This window comes from Notamacropus eugenii, chromosome 2, assembly GCF_028372415.1.
Source record: "Notamacropus eugenii isolate mMacEug1 chromosome 2, mMacEug1.pri_v2, whole genome shotgun sequence".
In the NCBI taxonomy this organism is placed as follows: Eukaryota; Metazoa; Chordata; class Mammalia; order Diprotodontia; family Macropodidae; genus Notamacropus; species Notamacropus eugenii.
Genome location: NC_092873.1, coordinates 282,302,759 through 282,327,214, shown reverse-complemented (window position 1 = coordinate 282,327,214; position 24,456 = coordinate 282,302,759). Strand labels below are relative to the sequence as shown.

General features: G+C 33.8%; 1 pseudogene; it reads left to right on the top strand.

Annotated features, from left to right (window-relative positions):
• Nucleotides 1-10,078, top strand: part of LOC140522980 (retinitis pigmentosa 9 protein homolog pseudogene) — a 29,832-nt pseudogene extending 19,754 nt beyond the window's left edge.
• The last annotated feature ends 14,378 nt before the right edge of the window (nucleotides 10,079-24,456 follow it).

Here is a 24,456-nt window from a genome sequence, read left to right as displayed (position 1 = left end):
ATGCTAACAGAATTTTATTCGTTTGATTAGAGAAGAAAAGAAGTTTTATGATCAAACTTAATTTTAGTGATAACTTTCAAGATCTTCATTTCATACAACCATTTACCCAGGCTTAGGAGCACTAAGGATTTTTTTCCCTTAATGGACATTATTTCTCACATGGGTTTAAATAACTCCTTAGCTGACTTGGTCTAATTCTTTTTACTTCATACCCTTGGGTTCTATAACAGGTCAATATCACAAGAAAGTCAATGTAACTTCTGCATTTTTGGAAAAGGAAAGTGCTTCATATTCAGGTGAGTTTCTGGATAATACATATTCTCCTTCATGTGACCTCCAGTTTCTACAAGCAAGTTCAGTAATTGGGGTCAAAGTCTTCTAAAAATCTGTAAAGCCAAAGTTAAATGCACAGACAGATGTTCCTTCTTATTTAACTACGGTTAGATGTAAACTTTCCGTAAAGGAGATGTAATTACAATATTCATTACTCTGGAAATTGGTAAAACTCAGTACTAGAACCTTGAGGGACCAATAGTAATACAATAATAAATGAAAATTTTCCTAAGAAATCAGACTGGTGACTATGTGTCCATATCAGGGAAAAGCCTTTATTATTCAAAAGAGCCAGTTAGCTCGAACACTCTAAAAATATCCAAATAAGATATTAGAAGAGACAATGCAAAGAGAGTGTCCCTCCCCCCAGGTGGGGCATAAGGATGATATGTCCTAGACATTGAACACCATTATTTTGACTGTTATCAAATGCTCCCCTCACCCCCATTCTAGTTAATGGCACATATTTTGCTGTACTTCTTTCAACCTCATATTCCTTACTGGACCTACGCAGGACTATCATAGAGAAATTCAAATCCTGGGCCATCTGGCAACTGACAAAACAGGGCAAAGATCAAGGGTCTTTCAAATAGAGAGTAGAAGGCCTGCTGCCTCATCTTAATGTTCTTTACAGTGTTTTTAATCTTTTTGCAAGACTGGTACTTTGTTCCATGGACTTGTCAATTTCTGTTGCCTGGAAACATTTAAATTCCAGACCTTTGTTTCATAATATTTTATGTAGAACGTTTCACCTTTTCACTTCCATTAGGGCAAACTATCCCATATTAGGGGTTACATATATATACACACACATATACATGTATGTATATATGTATGCATGTATATATACATACACACATGTCATTATATAATATATGCATAAGCATATATTTTACATATAAAACATATAAACTAAGTAATAGTTCTTGGCTCATGTAAACAAATCTTCAAATGTCAGTAATTTTTTTAAAAATAATTTTTCAGAAACTAATATATAAGCTCTCCTTATCCTGCAGGATTTTAAAATAAGTTGTACACTAAACATGAAAGGCAAGGACTTTTTCAAACATTAATTTTTGTGAATCATAAAATGGAAACTGAATGTACAATTCACCACTTAACCACTGTGCTTACTGGCAAATTTTGTAGGGTTTGCAAAGGATAGTTCAGTTTTCAAGCAGTAGTAATGATGACAGGAGTAATGCAATTCATTCGAAATATATAAAAATAAAATACTATTGTAGCTTTATTTTTTTAAGATGATTTTGTAAGATGAAATGGAATAATTTTCTCTTATTAAAGATAAGGTAGAGAGTTTTTTCCAGAATAAAATTTAACCTAACTTAATTATTTAAATGGGGAATCTGTTTCATAATCTAGGTAACATATTCCCTCTTTGACACCTTTTGGCTGTGTCATCAATTTCTCAGTGTCATAGGGGACTGATTCGGTAAGCAAACAAGTTACAAAGCAAGTGCTTATCTTCACAAGCAGGGAAAGTTTTCTCCCTAGTATACTATCTTCCCATGAAATCATAGGAATTATAAAAAAAATTTAGGATGATTTTAAAATGAAGTCAAAGAATCATAGCTTCACAGATTCAGAGTTGGCAGAGTAAATATTAGAAATCTTCTAATCTGAAGGTCTCATTTTATAGATGAGTAAACTAAGACCCAAGTAGCTTGTCCAAAGTCATATTGGCTCTCAATGCCAGAGCTGAGTTTTAAACCCTACTGCCCCCACACTAGACCCAATTATATTTCTACTGCACAGTGCTAACTAATTATTGATGAAAAATGTATACTTATTTTAAAAAATATATCTAAGAATTATGATGAACTGGATGCCTTCTTAGAAAGGTAACTGGGAGATAAATATCTACATAGTTTTTCTCAGTTATTTTTCCTATTAATGTTAATCATTAAATTAAAGGTGACTACAGTGAGCATCTAGTCTAATTTAAACAATATTATTTAAATATTAATAATGGTAAATAAGTCACAAAATACAAGTTAGTCTTTTATTCCAGGCTATTTTCCATATTTTCCAGAAAGTTCTACTGCCAAAATGAAATAAACTGAAATGTCCATATCACAACTACAAGACATCTCAGAGGTCATCTTGTTCAAACCTCTCATTTTACTGAAGAGGAAAGTGAAGCCTGGATTACTTAAATGATTTTCCCTAGGTCATGCAATAACAGGGTCAAAGGTGGCATATGAACCCAGAATAGATGGTCTTTTTTTTCTGTTATCTGATGCCTCAGGAGACTGATTCAGCCACCTATCACTCAATTTTTTACAAACCCTGCCATAATCTATGCTAGGTCTAGACAAATGCAACTTTGGTTGCTCAACATATTCCAAGCATCGTGAATCAAGCACTGTGTAGGTGAAACATAGTTTTTACATAAATGGTTTTATCTCAGCTGAATCAAAGGATCATATAGGTCATCTAATCCAATTCTCCTAATTGTGAGACAAGGAAATTGAAATGTAGAGTAGTTAAGTAGTGGGCCCAAGGTCTCATAGGTAATAATGATAATATTTATTTATGTTTATATAACTTTTTCTTTTATTGTTGTGAATCTCTTAATAGTTCTTCTGGTTTTATCAGGATAGGTCTATTTGGAAGATCAGAGACATGGGACTGAAATTCACTTCTGTTTGAGCACTGACTAGAAGGAGGAGAATCATTTGTTTCAGTCAGTCCAGGTAATAACAGACTCGTATTTGCTGAATAGTCTAGCCTCACTGTCTTTATTCAAGAAAAAAATTAAGATAGTGAATGTTTGCCTTGGATTATTTTACTGTATTTTGACCAGCCTGAGGAAGTTACTTGGCAGTTGATGAAGTATTTATATGTAGCTTCTAATTTTTACTAAAATCTTACTCCTGACATGCATGAATGAAAGTCTAAGAAAGAAAGTTCTACAATATTTCAGATTCAGAAAATGATTGGGGAAAGAAAATGTATACCTTAGCTTAAAGACTGTTTGACCAAGAAATGAGATACCGGGGTATTAGTTTCAGGCCTGCTATCACTAGAAGTGTTATCTTGGACAAGTCACTTAGCCTCTGTGGGTCTCAGTTTCCTCAAGTTTTTTTTTTTTTTTTTTAAGAGGGGCATAGGCTAGATAATCACTTAAGTCCTTATGGTTGTAAAGCTGTGCTCCATTGAAAACAATCTCTTTCTGAACAAAAATTAAGAAGCCTTTACTATGTGACAGACACCATGCTCTGTTCTGGGACTAGGAAGGCAAAAGACAAGATGGTTTATGCCTTGTTTCATGCTTTTATTAGTCTTTTACTAGTTATGGCTGTCAACAAATCACAATCTAGGTGTCATCCTCTTCTGGGGAATACAAAAAATTACAAAAACCATGACAACAGTAATAATATTAATAGTAATATTGATAGTAGATAACATTTATATTTCGCTTACTGTGTGCTGGACAATATTCTAAATGTTTTACAATTATTGTTTTATTTGGTCCTCACACAACCCTGGGAGTTAGGTGTTACTATTATCCTCATTTTACAGTTGAAGAAACAAGTTAAGTGGCATATCCAGTGTCACACAGAGAGTCAATGTCTGAGGCCAGATTTCAGCTCAGGTCTCCCTGACTCCATGTCTGAGACTCTAGGGTCATCATGATCATCAAATAAGATAATGTATCCGAATTTTTTCCTAAAAACCTATAAGATTGTGAATTTAATGAATTCATTATGGGAAAAGAAAAACAAGGAAGTTTGAAACAGCAGTATCTATACTTAGTGTTGTCTTAAGAGAATTGTAAGTGTAGGATGCGGCAGCTAAGTAATGAACTAGAGAGTGCTGGGGCTTACTAACTGTATTACTTTGGACAAGTCACTTAACCCAGTGCACCTCATCTGCAATATGAAGTGGAGAAGAAAATGTTAAATTGCTCCAGTATCTTTGCCAAGAAAACCCCAAATGGGGTCATGAAGAGTCAGATACAAGTGAAAAAAAAAACTGAAGAAAGAGTACATATTTTATTCTTTTTAAATATGGTTGTATGCTATATTCTCATTTTCTTGAAAGTTCCTTATAAATCTTAGGTTTTTGATTCCTACTTTCCTCTTAGCTATGCATTTGTGCTGTTTCCTTACATTGCAAATCCTGTTTCCTTCTTCCTCTCTCCTTAGATATTTTTAAGAATTTAGAAGTGTAAGGGTAGGGACTAAGTGAGTCATCTCATTTATCCTAACCTTTATCAGGTTAGACTATATCTCAGTTGAATAACTAATCAGAGGAATGAACTTGATGTTAGTAAAGCCTGAGCATTTTTCTGTTCAATCATGGTATTCCAAGCAGGTTGGAGAGGATATCTATTTTAGTTGGTTGAATTTCTTGGTCACATCCTGAGGAACTGTATAGAACTAGAACCTAATTTAGTATAGGAAAATTCAGCATCTAACATTTTAGTGGTGAAAGACTCTAAATGATTTCCAGAGAAAGAATTATTTTGTGTGGAAGGAAAGAGAAGGGGATGCCTGGACTTCAGAGTACTAAGAAAAATAAGATTTTCATCATAACCGTAGTATACTTGGGAAAACAATTATTGCCAGCAACGTCTGTATGAAGAGCTTAGAATGATTGGATAATATGAAGAAAGGCAGATTCATGATTAGACAAGGAGATCAGTTGAAATACTACTTCCTCCATAAGGAAGACATTTTGAGAATACAAATAAAAGACTTTAATGAGCTCTGACTTATCTCTTATCACAAGTATTCACAAGCTGGAACTCATTTTTTACCAAAACCATCTATATCAAAGGGAAAGTATGTAACATAATTTTAGAGAGATGTTTTATACCAATTGTTCTTAATATAATTTTTAGCAAATATTCATTTTTAAAGGCTAATTGAGGCTGGATGACCAATGGATAACAACTGAGAGAAGATTATGTGATCCCTTAAAGGACACTGGTGGTTACCCCACTCCCCAAGGCCTCAGATTACCTTTATATTTTGAAAAGAGACCTTGTAGTCACCTTGTGAGCCTAAGCTATCCATGAATATGAGAGTTTGAAAGAGTAAGTTCAAAACTTGCCTATACTAAAGAAGTTTCTTCCAAATCACTTGGCTTTCCTGATATACCATTTGATAATTATTTTTAGGTTGGATGAAATTTATTTTGTCACAGCAGTGAGAAACCAAAGTCATCAATGATATCCATAGAATATTCTAAGAAAATCATTGAACAAACTAACATTGAAGAGTTTTTGCACATATTAATAAGGGTGACTACCATGTCTCACCAATATTACCAAAGTCAATTAGAGAGAAATTGAGGTGTGCTTGTTTCACTTCTTCTGACCACAATGTGAGTGCCTGCCTTATGTGAGTTCTCTGTAAAATAGTCTTTTATGTAAATGTACTTTTGACAATTGAAAAGGTAGGCCAACCAATCAGGTTTTCACCCCCTGAAATACAGTTTGAATGCTTGGCAGTTCAGCCTCACTGTCTGATACCTTATCTTGCCAAGCAATCTTCAGAATTTGCCTGTGATAATTCAAATGGAAGCAGTTTAATTTTCTTGCATGACTCTGGTATACTGTCCAGTATTCACAAGTATACAATAATGAGATTGGCCCAGTGACTCTGTAGACCTTCAGCTTTGTAGACAGCTTGATACTTCTCTCCCACACATTCTTTTGGAGACTTCCAAATGGTGAGATAGTTCTGGAAATGTGTACTGTCTATGTGTACCTTCATGAAAAGTATACTCTCAGGATAAATGAATTTATTTATAGTATTTAAAATTTCTCTACTACAGTTTCCACATGTGGATGGTACAGTACTTGCTGGTAGAAAATGTCTGTTTTCTTAGCATCAATTGTTAGGCCAAAATTAGTACAAGCGACAGTGAATCAATCCATAATTTGTTGCATCACAGCTTTGGAGGCTTCATTGAATGCTCAATCATCTGCAAACCAAAAATCATGAACCAAATCTCCCTCTCCTTTAGTCTTGAATTGTAGCCTTTTCAAGTAAAATAATTTAGGATCTATGTGATAACTGATCTTGATGCTTTTTTTCTCCTTGTTGAAGGTTTCTGACAACGTTGCTGAAAATATCACACTAAAAAGCATGAGAATAAGCATACAATCATCTTCCCTCCACTTATAACTGGGAAATCGTGAGAGCATTATCTATTTTATACAGCATATGCAAACATAGCATCATGAAACTGACAAATAATATTGATGAACTTCTATGGACAACCAAATTTTGCCACAATCTTCCACAAGCCCTCACAACTGACAATATCAAAGATCTTGGTTAAATCAACAAGTATTGTGTACAGACATCTGCTTCTGGATTTTCTCCTGGAGTTGTATGAAAGCAAATACCAGGTCAAGCATTCCTTGGCTTTTTCTGAAGTTACATCAGCTTTCAGCTAGATAACTCACTTCCAGGTGAAGAATCAGTTTGTTAAGGAAGACTTTGGCAAGAATCTTGCCAGTAATGCCTAAGAAAGAGACTCCTCTGTAGTTGTCACAGGAAAACATATTTCCTTTTCCTTTATATTGATGGACAATGGAGGCATCATTGATTTCTTGGTGAATAACCTCCTCTTGCTATACAACCTGGAAGATTTCTATGAGCAGTGGAGCTTCTGCCTCATAGATCTCTGCTGGAATGAAAACAGTACTACTGGGTTTGTCACATAAGAATAATCTAAAACTATTCAATCTGCTTCTTCAGTTGGAAGTTTTGCTAGTGAAAGACTGCCTCAAACTGAAGTAAATGGTCTTCAACATTGATTGACAACAGTTTGTTGAGAACACTATGGAAATGTTCAACCTATCTTTCCAGGATCATCCCCTTAGCATTGATCAATGGGGCTTCCATTGGAAGTGAGTAGTTGAGATGCATCAAAGGTCTTTGGCGCACAAATCACTTTTATCACATTACAAAAAAAAATTCTTTGGATAGTTGCCATAAGCATGAAACTGAATTTCATTTGCCTTCTTACTGGGCTAAGAATCCTACATACACACACATACATACATACACACATTATCCATGCATTCATACATTGATATATAATATATCGTTAGATGATGGATGATAAATAGATAGATACACAGATAGATAAGCAGACAAACCTAATTGGTAACTGGAAAATCATGAAATCGTTGTCCATTTTATACAACTTGTGCAAACAAGCATATAGCTAGAGAGAGAGAGAGAGAGAGAGAGAGAGAGAGAGAGACAGAGAGACAGAGAGACAGAGAGACAGAGACAGAGAGACAGAGAGAGAGAGAGAGAGATTTTTCCCTTCCAAAAATATAAACGTTCTAAGAGTTCGGAACTCATTCTATTTCTGCAATCCCTAATACTGCTGCCATTTCACAGTAGAAGCAGAGAGTGCTAACAGAAATATGAACAGATTTTAATTAATTAGAATTTTCATTTAATAATTTAAGCTAATTTTAATGATTACTGAGAAATTCTTAGCTTTCCAGGATTTTAATAGATCTTCTAATTATTTCCTTCCCTCAATTTTGCAGTTCATTCATTAATAGAAATTCAAACAATTCCTTCTTTATGTGAACACTGTTGTGAAATTATCTCTCTCAACGTTTATTTTAATGGATATATTTTATTTGACCTGACAAGTATCTCTGAATAAATCTGCAAATATCTTGTGTATTTTCTCATCTTCTGGAACGTCAGATTAAAAGCTGGAGTTTCCTTACCTTTTAGGTGATTCTAATAAAAGACCTTTCCAGTGTAATTAATTGTTTTCTATTTACTTCTAAACATACAAGATCAATTGCTAATTAAAAATGTGTTAATTATCGACAGTGTAATAATGAAGACAAAATATATTAACTAATCAATTGGTATCTGAATATTCATTATCTTTATAAGTTAACATCATGTGCAACTTACAAGTATCTACAAGATCATTACATTTAAGATATTTACTGTGGAGTATCTAATTTTGTTAGAATTATTTTTTTTTTGGCAAAGTAATCATTGACTATAGGGTAGCTAGGTAGTGGAGTAGACAAAATATCAGACTCTGAGTCACAGAGACCTCTTCCTGAATTCAAATCTGGCCTAAGACATTTACTAGCTGTGTGACCCTAGGTAAGTCACTTAAATCTTATTTGCCCCAATTTCCTCATCTTTACATGAGATGGTGAAGGAAATGACAAATGCTCTAATATTTTTGCCAAGAAAACAGCCCATGGGGTCACAAAGAGTCAGAAATGATTGAAAAATGATTGCAAAACAAAATCAATGATTATAGACACTTCCATTTATAGAGGTGCATTTAAGTAAAAGGAAAAAAAAAAGAGAAGTTCCCTCCTCTTCTCCCTTCTCCCTGGCCATGGTGGGAAGCTCTAGCCCAACTCTGCCTAGGATGGTGCTGCCATGCTTCTGACCCCTAAGAGAGACTGACGGTCAGCCTAGGCAGAGCAGCAGCAGTTCTAGTAGAAGAAGTGGTCCCAGCGGTAGCAGCAGTGGTAGCAGCTGCAACACTTTGAGCCCTTTTATGCAAAACTTCCTCCTGGACTTATCAAGGAAGATCAGACCAAGCCCCAAGAATGTATACCAGATATACTGGCAATGAATAGGCAGGAGAATTACTGGCTCATGCTCCAATTAAAGGAATCTGGATGCCCCTGGGGAAAGAAGTCAAGATTGTGTAATACTGGCTCTGTAAATGGTGTGGACACAGAACAGGTGACAAAAATGCCAGTTCTTGAGGCAGGCAAAAGACTTTTTAGCGGAGGGAAAAAGAGGGGAGGTAAGAGAAAAACATGAAGTTTACTCTCATCACATTCAACTAAAGGAAGGAATAAAATGCACACTCATTTTGGTATGAAAACCTATCTTACAATACAGGAAAGTGGGGGAGAAGGGGATAAGCAGGGTGGGGGGGATGATGGAAGGGAGGGCAATGGGAGGAGGGAGCAATTTGAAGTCAACACTCTGGAGAGGGACAGGATCAAAAGAGAGAATAGAAGCAATGGCGGTCAGGATAGGATGGAGGGAAATATAGTTAGTCTTACACAACACGACTATCATGGAAGTCATTTGCAAAATTACATAGATATGGCTTACATTAAATTGCTTGCCTTCCCAAAGGGAATGGGTGGGGAGGGAGGGATGAAGAGAAGTAGCAACTCAAAGTTTTAGGAACAACTGTCAAGTATTGTTCTTGCCACTAGGAAATAAGAAATACAGGGAGTGGGGTATAGAAAGTTATCTTGCCCTACAGGACAAAAGAGAAGGGGATAAGGGGAGGGGATGTTAGAAGAGAGGGCAGATTGGTGATAGTGGGAATTAGAATGCTCAGTATTTTGGGGTGGGGGGAGGGGAGAAATGGGGAGAAAATTTGGAACCCAAAATTTTGTGGAAATGAATGTTAAAAGTTAAATAAATTAATTAAAAAAATAAAAAAAAATGCCAGTTCTTTATCAAAGGCAATCAGAAATTAAAACAATTCAGTGTACCACATGAAGATACTATATATGACATTATAAGGGGAATAAGAATCATGAAAAATATGTGAAGATACAACAGCTAAAGAAGCTAATAGAGGATTCTACCTCATGTGAAGGTGGCAATACTTACATCTCCTCAGAATGTAAGGAGAAGCATAAGAGAAAGAAGGAGAAATAGAAGAAGATGAAAGGGGAGAAGATAAAGAAAAAAATAAGCACAAATCTAAGTCACATGAGATTTCAGACTGACTAAAAAGTACTTTTCTTTTAATTCACTTTGTTACCCCAAATCATAGCTGAATGATATAGGAACTAAAAGAGAAGTAGCTAAAAAAGGGACTCAACTGACAGCAGGAATTAAGATGTGTGTCATTAGCATCATTTCTGTGGCATTTTGCTCTTGCTTCCAACAATGATGAACTCAATATGATGTTCAGTTGCTTATATTCCATACTACAGCATTCTCATTGTCATCTTCCCTGATTACTCTAGTTAATGATATTTTTTGAAGAAAATTAAGCATAAGATTTGAAGACATTGTGGCATTTCCAAAAGAGATTGCCCAGTGAAAGCAGAGGGTTATTGAGGCTGTTGGCTGACTTGAAAATGCCAGATCTTTAGCATTTTCAAGTGAATACTGTCAGGTGTTCAATAACAAAACTCAGTTATCTCAGACCTAAAAGTGAACATTCTTGCTGCAGACGAGAAACTTGTTTGAATTATAATGGTGTTACATGGAAGAAGGCAGCTATATGAAATATCTTCATTGTAACCATTCTGTTTTGGAATTTGACATTACACTAAAGTAACTGTTTCATAAAGATATTTAGAAAAAAAAATATTTTTCAATCAGCAAAAATCCTTCCCCTCTCCCTCCTACCCCAACCTAGTGGCAAGTAAAGAACAAAAGAAAAATAAAAGCCATTAAAAACATGTACTAAAACAAAAGAGAAGTATTTTATTCTAATTAACTTATTTTTAGTTTTCAACATTAATTTCGACAAGGTTTTGAGTTCCATATTTTCTTCCTATCTCTCACCTCCTCCTGAACTAAGATGTCATGCATTCTGATTATCCTTTTCCCCAGTCTGTCCTATCTTATATCATCACCCCTTCTCATCCCCTAACCCTTCATTTACTTTCTTGAAGGGCAAGATATATTTCTATATTCCATTGCCGGTATATCTTATTTCCCAGTTGATGTAGAAAACATTTTTTTTAACTTCAGTTTTTTTAAATTTTAAGTTTCAAATTCTCTCCATTGTTCCCTCCACACCCACCTTCATTGAGAAGATCAGCACTTCAACATAGATTATACATGTGTAGTTATACAAAACACTTCCATAATAGTCAATAGTTATAGACTAACTATATTTCCATGCATCTTGTATCACCCCTCCCATTTTTTAATTTTGTATTCTATTTTTTCCTTTGACTCTCTCCCTTTTAACATCACCCCCTTATCACCTTGCTCCTTACTTTCCTGTCTGGGAAGATATACAATTGAGTGGGAATTTTATTCCCTCCATAATTCAAATTAGATAAGAGTAAGGTTCACTCATTCCTTCTCACCACCCCCTTCATTCTCTTCATTTTGAAACCTTTTTCTTGCTTCATTTATGTGAGATAATTTACCTCATTCTATCTCCCCCTTTCTCTACTGAGAATGGTCTCATGAGTTACAAATATCATCTTTCCATGTAGGAGTGTAAACATTTCCACTTTAACAAGTCTCTTATGATTTCTCTTTCCTGTTTACCTTTCCATGCTTTTCTTGATACTTGTATTTGAAAGTCAAATTTTCTATTCAGCTCTGGTCTTGCCATCAAGAATGCTTGAGAGTTCTCTACTTCATTGAATATCCATTTTTCCTTTGAAAGATTATACTCAGTTTTGCTGGGTAGGTGATTCTTGGTTTTAATCCTAGTTCTTCTGACCTCCTGAATATCATATTCCAAGCCCTTTGATCTCTTTATGTAAAAGCTGCTAGATCTTGAGTTATAGTGATTGAATTCATCAATAGTCAATTTTTTTTTTCTGGTTGATTGCAATATTTTATCCTTGACCTGGGAACTCTGAAATTTGGCTACAATATTCCTAGGAGTTTTTCTTTTAGGATCTCTTTCATGAGGTGGTCAGTGGATTCTTTCAATTTATGTTTTACCCTGTGGTTCTAGAATATCAGGGCAGTTTTCCTTGATAATTTCTTGAAAGATGATGTCTAGGGTCTTTTTTTTTTTTTTCATCACGGCTTTCAGGTAGTCCAATAATTTTTAAATTATCTCTCCTGGGTCTATTTTCAGGTCAGTGGTTTTTCCAATGAAATACTTCACATTGTCTTCTATTCTGTTCATTCTTTTGGTTCCGTTTTATAATTTCTTGATTTCTCATAAAGTCATTAGCTTCCATTTGTTCCATTCTATTTTTTAAGGAATTATTTTCTTCAGTGAACTTTTCACCCTCTTTTTCCATTTGTCCAATTCTAGTTTTTAAGGTATTCTTATCCTTATTGCCTTTTTGGACTTCTTTTGCCATTTGGATTAGTCCATTTTTAAAGATGTTATTTTCTTCAGTATTTTTGGATCTTCTTTAGCAAGCTGTTGACTCGATTTTCATGATGTTCTTTCATCACTCTCAATTCTCTTCCCAATTTTTCCTCTATTTCTCTTACTTGATTTTCAAAATCCTTTTTGAGCTCTCTATGGCCTGCTACCAATTCATATTTTTCTTGGAACCTTTAATGTAGGAGGTTTGACTTTGCTGTCTTCTTCTGGTTATATATTTTAATCTTCTTTGTCACCAAAGTAATATTCTATAGTCTGGCATTTTTTTTCTGTTTATTCTTATTCCTTGCCAAATACTTGACTTTCTAACTCTTTGTCAAGGTAGGACTCTGATTCCAGTGGGATTGGGAATGGAGGTAGGTGTACTCTTCGAGGCTTCAAGGATTTTGTACCAGCCAATTGATCACCATTGTCTGTGAGCTCTGGAAGCAGTCAATGGTGCTGCTGGTGCCTCTGTCGCCACTGCCACCACCACTAACACCACCACCACCAGTGCTCCAGGGCTCTGGCCAAAGTCTGACCAGACCATGAGCTCATATTTCATCCAGGTCCTACAGAATTTTCCCACTGACCTTTCAGGCATTTGTGTGCTGAGATATCTGGAAACTGCCACAGCTGCCAGTGATTCAGATTTTCAGACCTGCTCCAGCCCATCTGTCCTAGACTGTGACCCAATCTTTTCCTGGTAGGATACATCCCTCCTGTCCACTTTCCAGATTGTCTTGGGCTGCAGATTTGTTTCACACTGGAATTTTGTGGGTTCTGAAGCTCTATAATTTGTCATTTCTGCAGGTATTTGGAGAGCTTTGGGAGAGACCTCAAGCAAGTGCCTGCTTTTACTCTGCTATCTTGTCTTTTTCCTCCCAACAAAAGAAGTATTTCAACAATTTGTAACAAATGAAAATGACAAATATCCTAGGAATTCTCTGATCTTTCTGCATTTGCCTTCTTTCTTTTATTTATTGGTAAATTTACAATATATGCTTTCCCACAAATATCATTACTTTATACTTGAATGAGATTGAATTGTGATTCAGCTTTTCCAAATTTCTTTGATGACAAAATTCAAAAGATGTAAAATAAAAGTAACAGGACACAGTATCATTTAAGAAATATTAGTCTCTAACTTTCAAGTCAGAGTATCTGAGTTGAATCCTATCTCTGTCATTTACTAGTTGTGTTATCCTGAACAAATAATTTCAACCCTGGGGGCTTAGATTTTCTCATCTAAAAACAAAAGAGGTTGTAGTGGATGAGAGGAGTTACAGTCAAATAGAAACAATCTGGTTTGCCACACACTAAGTTTGACAGCTCTGGAATAAATCACCACTGAATTCCTCCTAGACTTAAATCTATATTTTTTTGCTACTGGGTTGCAATAATTATAATGGAACTTTCAATTCAATCCCATTCAACTTAACAAATGTTTATACATCTTCAATTGTGACCAATCAAGGCAAACATTAAAGAATATCCCAGCTTCTGAGAGCTCTACAAGTAATCAAAAGATAACTTCTGATCCACTTTTTGTTAGTCCCCAACTGTATTCAGGCACTGTGGTAAGTGCTGGGGATACAATTAATAAAAGGAAAGACAGTCCCTGACCTATAGGGGCTCATAATCTAAGAATTCCTGATAAACAGCAACAACATATAATTACACAATTCTGTCAATAGTTTATTTTTTTTCTCTTTTTCCCAGAAGTGGCTGAATATTCTCCAGAAGAAAGCAAATTTAGGGTTATAGAGACCCTCATAGGTCATCTCATCTAGCAATGGTAATTTATATTCAGCATAAGGAAACAATATGCCAGAGATTTTAAATTACTTGCCCCATATAACATTTACACTAATTGATAGAGTTAAATTTGAATCAAGGTTATGTAATACTAGATTCAGTACTTTTTCCATCATATCAAGTTGCTACTCATTTATTAGTCATTTACTAGAGGGCCATGATGGTACCATACAGATAAAGAATGCAACTCTAACACACATCACCAACCTACAATATTTTCAATTTGGATGGCAAGTCTTTGAGCATTAAAATTTTTTTGTGTTACATGTTAAAGCAAAAGCTGCCATCCCATTTTCAAGAAGAGAAATGATCCTAAATTTCAATATCACAATTTTCAAATAGTTGCCTTGCTCAAATATAAGAGGAGCTAAATTCAGGACAAATTATAAGGAGTTTGGAGAATTCATAGGTCTGATATAATTTTCTTTTTTTTATTGTGGCACAGGGAGTTAATTTTATCTGCAACAGATTTACGATGAAGTCTGCTTGTAATATATTAATTACATGATGGTGGAATGAAATTGGTAGGGGTACACTTATGGGGTTTATGCTCATCTGTAACCTTGAAGCAAAAAGAAGAAAGTTTCCAGAGCAAAAGACAGGCGTTCTATTCAAAATTTGTGGGGGTAAAAGGAAGATTGTGAATAAAAGTTTAGCACACCAATCAATCCATTAATGATCATTTATTAAACATCTATTATATACCAGGAAACAGGTTATGTAGGTTAGAGAGATTCAAAGAACGGTCAAATATCTGTATATTTAGGGAACTTAGATAAATAGATAAAAATACAGCAAAATAAATGCAAACTACTTGGAGTGATTATCGCCTGACAAGCCAGGAAAGGTCTCATGTAAGAGTGAGTGCCTGAGCAAAACACCGAAGAAGATTAGGAGCAATAGGTGGAGGTGAGAAGCAATGAGAATTGAAAAAGATGTGTAAGCCTGGAATCTGTATCACAGGAAAGAAATAACCTAACCATTGCTACAAAGGGCTCTCTTAAAGTATGAAAGTAAAAAATGTAAAATGTAGTTTTGTATTAATGCATAACTTAGGTGGCTCAACTATTATCTCTAATTCTTACGACATTAGTACATCAGATCACTTCCTTTTCCAAACACACTCATTTTAGTAATGCCATTCATAATACTTCTGACATTTCTGTCATTGATGATGTACTGCACTCTACTTATCTTTACCATCCATCTATCCATTGCATTTTCTTCTGAGGTTTTAGAGTGTACCATGTATTCTCAGCTAGTTAATATGAAAAGATTTAAAGGAAATCATTACAGAAGTTGACATCTGAGAGTCATTGAAAAAATTAAGTAAGTTATTAAGTGCAGTTCTGTCCAAAATCTTCTTCCTACTCAGGCTGAGACTCTGGGCATGTATCCATCTGTAACACTTTTCTAAAATGCACTCGTTGGAGGACTTGTTGATGGACAACAGCCATTTTCTTTTTCACATGTAAAAGATTTCTACAGTTTTCACTGAAAAGATTTCCTTCATGCCTCAAGGTAATTAATGTCACATACAAATTAGAACATTTAGGGAAAGCTGATAAAGATTGTGGAATCTTTGGCTTATTTATTTTGCTTAATGACACTTCCACCAGAAGAATTCCCAAAACCTTTGCTATTTGATAGGATCTAGCACAGATTAAACTACACTGACATAGCCTTTAAAACTCCTTTGGCACCTCCACAAAACAATGGGATCAGCGATCCTAGTTCATCAAGAATTTTAGAAACTCACTATCAATAAATCAAAGATTAATTTAACATATATTATTTTAAGGCAGAATGAATTACATATGATATCTGTCTCCAAAGAATTCGTAAGAGAATATAGATATTAAACAAATAGACTTACATGTCCTAAACAAGTAATTACATTAGTGAAAACATTAAAACAATATGAGAGTGTATTATAACTAGGTATAAAATTATCATTATAAGTAAATAGAATTTAGGATTAACAGTGAAGGTGACTAACTGTAAGATAAATTCTTAAATCCCATAAGCATTTGTCACGATTATTAGTACATGTTTGGCTATATGGAAAGTGCTATGCTAGATGACGGTGATAAAAGGTTAAACAATAAAGCAGTCCCAGCTTTTAAAGAATTTATAGTCTAGTGGGGGTGGTTAAGGTAGCTGAAGAATGAAACATATTAAGACATGTTCAGCACAATGAGGTTGTTGCCTCTTTCTTTTTAAGTTTTTGCAGTCATGAACAGCTAATGCCCAAAACACAAGCCGTTTACTACTTAACTGACTTCTTGAGTATATTATATCAAGTACCCAAAATACATACTTTATATTTATCACTTATAAATATAATTCAATCTTAGTTTCCCTTAAAAAATATGCCTCTATAGAAAGTTTTCTCCTGACTAGTGTTCTGTTAAATCTATTTGTGTTGATTTTGTTCTGTTATATCTTTTTCTCATAATAACTGCAGAATATCACATCATTTCCTGGTGTTTATAGGAGGCAGATGGATATTATATAAGTATGACCTACATATATCATTACTCTAATTCTTATGTTCTTCTGACTACTTCACTTAATTTTTTTGAAAAATAGTCTTAGTTTCAGTGCAATTTTAGGTCTTTATGCATATGTAAAAATGACTTTAGATTGGCTGCCAAAGGTTGTGAAGAGTTCATTTGGTATTGCTATTAATGCAATAGTTTATGGGATTGCAAACAGCAAACTTGAAAAAAAACCAACAACATATTACTGATCTTATAGCTATAGCTGCTTGCTTTGTGCCAAATAATAGAGACAAGACAAAATTTCAAATTGATGGTCTCATTGATTTTCAACTTCCTCATCCTGCTTTATGTCAAAGTCATTCGTTAATAATGAAACTGTCTACTGATTGAAAACAACAGTCCAGCACTTAAGGTATGGAGGTTATTTCACTATTTTTACATTTTATTCATTATTAATGACAATAATAATTTGTTTTAGTTAAAAGTGGCATTAAAAGTCATTGAAGAAACACCGGAGATAAATATTTGTGTCTCCTTAGCCAGAATTTTCAACTTGTCTTTTCCTCTTTCCAACAGCTAAAGAATATAATTATTTTTTAAAATTATTTTTATAAATAGAAATAAAATACCTAGAATATATTATAGATCTGACATTATTCAAAAAAAAAAAATGTTCTTTTGTTTGCTGTCCAGAATGGCTACATTAAATATAATGAAATGATTGTCTGCCTAAACTTTGTAGTTGAAGCTCATAGTTTCACATAGATGCTATCACATAGAAACATCTTGTTAAGCATTATGGGTGAAGTGAGTGGTTAATATCATATAAGAGTATGCCTTTGTATGATACAGTGCCTTATGTAGAGGTAATCAAATAACTGAGTTTTAAATAAGGCAACTTAACCAGAGAGTTAAGTATTTTTCAGGGGATGAAGTTACATCTGTGGATCCTTGGTAAGGAAATGTGGATTTGGAGAGATTTTATACTACATTCTTATCAGTGGAAAATTGACACTGTATTCCATAACATCTTATTGAGGAGCAACGTCTATAAAACCTCTCCTTACAAAAATCAGGCTGATATCCATAGAAAGCTATAAGCCACCACATATAGCTTGAAGGCATCAAAGACAAAATAGCATCAAGCAAAGCAGAGTAAACCAATCAACCAAAGAAACAACAACAAAACCCTCCAGCTTGACTTTCTCAGCAAAAATCTGTGATTTCTTTTAATTTTCTGTACCTTATGCTAATTACAAAGACATGATCCCAAGGCAACTGTTAGCTAATGATTCTATGAGACATCAAGAATCAATCAGGCAAGTTCAAAAGATTGGAAGAAAAAGAAAAATTAGAATGCCTTATTGGAAAAAGACAAAACAACTAATCTGAAAAATAGATCCAGGAGAGAGAATGTTAGAATTATTGGACTACCTAAAAGCTGTAATTGTAAGGACAACCTAGACAGCATCTTTCAAGAAATTATCAAGGAAAACTACCTGGATATTCTGGAACCAAAAGACAAAATAGGCATTGAAAGAATTCAGTGAATTCACCTCAGGAAAATGATCTCGAAATAAAAACTCCAAGTAACATTATAAGGAAAAGGAAAAAAAAAAAACAAAACTGCAAATGGCCCAAAAGAAACACTTCAAATATTAGGGAGCCAGAATCAGGATTACTCAGGGTTTAGTAATTGTAATATTAAAGCGTCAGAAGTCATGGAACATGATAATCTGGAAGGTAAAGGAGTTATCACTATAACCAAGAATCAGCTAGCTCGTGAAATTATGCATAATACATGAAGGGGAAAATGGTTATTCAATGAAATAGAAGGATTTAAAGTCTTCATAAGGGGAAGACCAGAACTGAACAAAAAGTTTGATTTCCAATAAAAGGACCCAAGAGAAGCATAAACAAGTGTAAAGGAAAGAAAAAGGTTCAATGCAGGTGAACTGTTTACATTCCAACATGGCATGAGGATAGTTGTGGTTTGTAAAAAGTTTACACCTGATGGATCAGATAGAAGAAACATACATAAACAGAAGGTATGAGTATAAAGTGAATTTGACAGAATGACATAAAAATAATTAACTGATGAGAAAGAGGGCTATACTGGGTGGAGAAGGAAGAGAGAGGTAGTATCAGATGAATTATTTCACATGAAGAGACATGAAAAGCCTATTACAATGGAGTGGAAGATGGAAGGATGGGTAACGGGCATTGCTTGAACCCTACTCTCATCAATATTGGTTCAAAGCGGGAATAATATACATAATCAGTTGAATATACAAATCCATCTTACCTGACAAGAAAGTAGGAGGGAAGGAGATTAAGTAAAGGTGGGAAGGGAACTGAAAGAAAGGTAGCCAGATGAAGGAGGTGGTAGACAGAACTAAAACACTGCTAGGAAGGAAAAGGGTGAAAGGAGAGTGAGGACAAACAGGAGTAAGAATAGGATGGAGGGAAATACACAAGTAATAATTATAACTATGAATGTGAATGGTATGAACCTTCCCATAAAACTGAAATGAACAGCAGAGGGGCTCCAAAACCAGAATCTTATTTTGAAAAAACACTCTTGAAGCAAAGAGCACACACAGAGTAAAGGTAAGGGGCTACAACAGAATCTATTATGCTCCAATTAAATTAACAAAAAAAAAATCAGAAGCAGCAATCCTGATTTCAGATAAAGCTAATTAAAAGAGATAAGGAAGGAAACTACATCTAGTTAGAAAAGTATTGTAGACAATGAAGCAATATCGATACTAAACTTAAAGGCACCAAAAAAGTGATATGAAGAGGCAGTTTTCAGAAGAAGAAATTAAAGCTATCTATAGTCATATGAAAAAATGCTCTAAATCTGTATTGATTAGAGAGATGCATATCAAAACAACCCTTAGGTACCACATCACACTCATCAGATTGGATAATATAACAAAACAGGAAGGTGATAAAGGTTGGAGAAAATGTGGGAGAGTTGGAACAATAACCCATTGGTGGTGGAACTGTGAGCTGATACAACCATTCTGGAGAGCAATTTGGAACTATGCCCAAAGGGCTACAAAAACATGGGTACCCTTTGACCCATAAATATCGCTCCTAGGACTGTGGATCAAAGTGGAAAATGTCCCAAATGTGAAAAATATTTATAGCACCTCTCTTTGTGGTGACCAACAACTGGAAATTGAGGGGATGCTCATCAATTGGGGAATGGCTGAACAAGTTGTGGTATATGAATGTAATGAAATGCTATTGTGCTGTAAGAAATGATGAACAGGAAGACTTCAGAGAGCCCTGAAAGGGCTTATATGAACTGATGCTGAGTGAAAGGAAGAGAGCCAGAAGAACATTGTACACAGTAACAACCACAGTGCAGGAGGAATTTTTCTGGTAGACTTAGCCTTTGACAGCAATGCAAGGACCTAAAACATCCCCAATGGACTCTTGAGGCAAAATGCCATACACATTCAGAGAAAGAACTCTGGAATTGGACTGCAGAATACAGAAGACTTGTGTCATGTTTTGTTTCATTTTGGTTTTTCTCATTGTTTCTCCTATTCTTTTCATCCTTCCATGTAACATGACAAATGTGAAAATGTGTTTAATAAGAATGCATGTGTAGAACCCATATTGGATTGCGAGAAAACTTAAGACTTAAGGAAGTGATTATAGAAAACTGAAAACAAAAAAAAATTAATTAATAATAATATTACTAATAATAAAAGCTTTTATCGTAACAAAAACTCATATATAGGCGTCAAGTGCTTAATCTTAAAAAAAAAGTCAAATTCTTAAAAAAGTCAAGTGAGTTTCAGGAAGAAATAGGAAGTAAAATCATACTAGTGGAGGAAGTCAACTGTCTCCCCTCTCAGAATTTGATAAATCCAACCAAAAATAAATAAGAAAGAAACTAAAGATCTAAATTGAATATTAGAAAATTTAGATTTTACTGACTTTTGAGGAAAAGTGAATGAGAACAGAAAGCAATATATCTGTTTCTTAGCAGCACAAAGCACATACACACAAAGAAGTGATCATGTATAGGGCATAAATACCTCAGAATCAAATGTAGAAAGGTAGAAATATTGAACTGATATTTTTGAATCACAACAAAAATTATATTGAAAAAAGACATTGGAAAAAGTAGATTAAAATCAATGGGAAATGAAATAATCTAATCCTAAAGAACAAACGAATCCAAGTACAAACTAAAGAAATAATCAATAACTTCATTAAGTAATATTACAACAACGACACAATATACCAGCCTTTATGGGATGTAGCCAAAACAATATTTATGGGAAAATTTGTTTCTCTAAATTACTATATCAAAGAAATACTAAAAAGACCAGAATAATGAATTGGGCATGAAATTAAAATAAAACTAGAAAAACAACAAATTAAGAATCACCAATTGGGGACCAAAGGGGAAATCCTAAAATCAAAGGTGAACTTAGTAAGACTGAGATAAAAAAAAAAATACTATTTAGCTAATGCATATATTTATGAGCTGATTTTATTTTAAAACAAAACAAACAATAAAAAAGGCTGGATTTAAATAGAAAATCAAATATCCAAGATAAAAAATAAAAAGGGTGAAATCACCACTGATGAAGAAAAAATTAAAGCTGTCATTAGGAAATAATACTTAGTTACATGCCAATAAACCTGACAATCTAAGTGAAACTGGTAAATATTTATGAAAACATAAATTTCCGAGACTGACTGATCAGAAAATAAAATGACTAAGAAACTCTATATTTGAAAAAGAAATTGAACAAGCTTCTAATGAACTCCCCAAGAAAAAACCCCTAGAGTCACATGGTTTCACAAGTGAATTCTATCAATCATTCAAGAACAATTATTTCAATACTGTATAAAACATGTGGGAAAACAGGTGACAAAGTCCTACTAAACTTCTTTTATTTAATAAATATGGTGTTGATACCTAAACCAGGAAGTGCTAAAATACAGGAAAAAATTAGAGACCAATTTCTTTCATGAAACCTAATGCAAAATTTTTGAAAAAAATACTAGCAAGGTTATTATAGAAATATATCACAAGAATTATGCACAATGACAAGGAGGGATTGATACCAGGAATGCAGAGTTGGTACAACATTAGGAAAACTATAAACATAATTGACCATGTTGATGACAAAACCAGCTGAAATCATGTGATAATCTCAATAAATACTGAAAAAAGCTTTTTGACAAAATACAGGACCCACTCCTATTAAAACATAAGAGAGCATAGGAATGAAGAGAGCATTCCTTAAAATGATAAGCAATATCTATCTAAAACCATCAGCAAATATTATCTCCAAGGTTGATAAGCTAGAAGTCTTCCCAATAAGATCAGGGTTGAAACAAAAAAGTATACAATCATCACTATTACTCAATACACTAGTAGAAATGTAAGCTATAGCAATTAGAGAAGAATAACAAATTTAAAAAATAGAATAAGCAGAGAGGAAACCAAACTATAATGTTTTGCAGATGATATGGTGGTATACTTAGAAAACTCTAGAGAATGTATTGAAAAACTACTTGAAATAATTAACAACATTAGCAGAGTGGCAGGATGTAAGATAAAGTCACATAAATCATCAGCATTTTTTATATGACCAACAAAGCACAACAACAATAGATAGAAAGAGAAATTCTATTTAAAAGAACTGTGAACAATATAGAATATGTAGAAGACTACCTGCCAAGACAAATCCAGGAAATATATGAACATAATCACAAAAGACTATTCATCCAAATAAAGTCATATCCAAAAAAGAGGAAAAATATAAATTGCTCATGTGCCAATAAAATTAAAATGACAATTCTGCCTAAACTAATCGAACTATTCAGTACCATAAGAATCAAACTATTGAAATTTATTGATAGACCTAGAACAAACACAGCAAACACAAGATTCGTCTGGAATATCAAAAGGTAAAGAATATTGAGGAAATAAAAAAATAAATAAAGGTGATCTCACAGTACCAGATCTCAAAAGAACTATATTATAAAGCAACAATCATCTCCCATAAAATGGAAACAGACAGCAGAATGGATTAAAACCTGTAACTCCACAATATGTTGTTTACAAGAAACATATTTGAAACATAGAGATACACATAGAGTAAATGTGAAAGGTTGGAGTAGAAATAACATTCTTCATACACACACATGTACACACACATATATACTTCAGCTGAAGTTTAAAAAAAAAAAGCAAGTATAGCAATCCTAATAGACAAAGCAAAAGTCAAAACACGTAGATACTATAGACAATGAAGAAATATCATTGGTAACCACATACACAAAGTGGAATGGCAACAAAATTCTTAGAGAAGTTAAGGGAGTTAGAGGAAGAAATTTACAGGAAAACTGTACTAGTGGGGGACCTCAAATTCCCCCTCTCTGAACTTGATAAATCTAACCTCAAAATAAATGAGAAAGAAGTTAAGGAGGTGATTAGAATTCTGGAAAACGTAGATATGATAGACCACTGGTCAAAACTGAATGGGGATAGAAAGGAAAATACCTTTTTCTCAGCGGAACATGGTACATATCCAAAATTGAGCATTTGCTAGGTCATAAAAACCTCTCAATCCAGTGCAGAAAGGCAGAAGTAGTCAACGCATCCTTTACAGATAATGATGTAATAAAAACCACATGCACTAAAGGGCCATGGAAAGATATACAAAAAATTAATTGGAAACTAAATAATCTAATCTTAAAGAACAAGTGGGTCAAAAAAGAAATCATAGAAAAAAACAATAACTTCATTCAAGAGAATGAGAATAATGAGACAACTTATGAAAACTTATGGGATGCATCAAAAGCAGTTTTTGGGGGAAGTTATATATCTCCGAATTCTTATATGAATAAAACAGAGAAAGAGATCAATGAATTAAGCATGCAACTGAAAAAAAAAAAACTAGAAAAAAGAAGAAAATTAAAATCTCTGATCAAATACCAAATTCGAAATATTGACAACCAAAAGAGAGAGTAATACAAAGGAAATTAAGAAAAATAGTGAACTAATGAACATAACTAACAACTAGCTTCATGAAAAAAAAAACAATAAAATGGATAAACCTTTGGTCAATTTGAAAAAAAAAAGAAAGAAGAAAACCAAATTACCAGTATCAAAAAGGAAAAGGGTAAATTCACTTCCAAAGAAAAGGAAATTAAGACAATAATTGAAATTATTTTGTCCAACTGTATACCAATAAATCTGACAATCTTAGTGAATTGGATGAATATTTACAAAAATATCAATTGTCCAGAATAAGAGAAGAAGTAAAATACTTAAGGAAGCCCATCTCAGAAAAATATATTGGACAAGATATCAATGAACTGTGTAGGAAAAAGTCTCCAGGGCCAGGTGGATTTACAAGTTAAATCTATCCAAATTTCAAAGAACAGTTAATTCCAATACCATACAGACTATTTAACAAAATTAGCAAAGGAATCCGACCAAATTATTTTTATGATACAACTTTAGTGCTGATACCTAAACCGGGAAGAACCAAAACATAGAAACAAAATTATAGACCAATTTCGCAAATGAATATACCTATAAAATTTTTGAATATTATCAAAAAGATGACAGAAACTTATCATGAGAATAATAGACTTATAATTCATAGGATTTATACCAGAAATGCAGTGCTGTTTTCATATTAGGAAAACTATAAGCATTATTAATCAAATCAACAGAAAGCATATGATTATCTCAATAGATGTAGAAAATGCT